This window comes from Trachymyrmex septentrionalis, unplaced genomic scaffold, assembly GCF_001594115.1.
Source record: "Trachymyrmex septentrionalis isolate Tsep2-gDNA-1 unplaced genomic scaffold, Tsep1.0 scaffold191, whole genome shotgun sequence".
NCBI classification, from domain to species: domain Eukaryota; kingdom Metazoa; phylum Arthropoda; class Insecta; order Hymenoptera; family Formicidae; genus Trachymyrmex; species Trachymyrmex septentrionalis.
This window is the reverse complement of record NW_017305083.1, coordinates 18,024-18,472: the sequence shown is the minus strand read 5'-3', so window position 1 is coordinate 18,472 and position 449 is coordinate 18,024. Positions and strand designations below refer to the sequence as shown.

General features: G+C 27.8%; 1 protein-coding gene across 1 annotated transcript in view; it reads left to right on the top strand.

Annotated features, from left to right (window-relative positions):
* The window catches only part of LOC108747107 (myb protein), a 41,566-nt gene extending 41,484 nt beyond the window's left edge, over positions 1-82 (top strand). Inside the window, exon 11 of the transcript XR_001939217.1 lies at positions 21-82. The gene's annotated coding sequence lies outside the window, so the exon portion shown is untranslated. The remainder of the gene's footprint in view (positions 1-20) is intronic.
* Positions 83-449: the final 367 nt, after the last annotated feature.

Here is a 449-nt window from a genome sequence, read left to right as displayed (position 1 = left end):
CTGGATGGTGACTGAATCAGGTGTGGATCTAATGGAAATGGATACTTACCTCTATCTCTCGAACATCCTTTTTTTTTCTTTTTTTTTTTAAATTACGTTTCGAACCACGTACTCGTTTTGACAAAAAAATATAATGAATGATGAATAATTCATGATTTATTTTCGGAATTAGAGGGCGCTAAGAAAAGTAAATTATTTTGCTTCTTCTTGTGAAAAAAAACTATGTACATAATAAAAAGGTGAGGTAGAGCGAAGAAGTAGCTGTTTCACGATTTGCAAAATCTAAACATTATGTCACTTTATATAAGATTGTTCTATATTTTGTGGTTACTTTTTGGAGATATTTATAAGTACAGTTTATATGTAAAAAATAAATAAATATAAACTGTAAACACATTACATACATACAAATATATGGTATACATATGTAATATATCTCATGAGATACG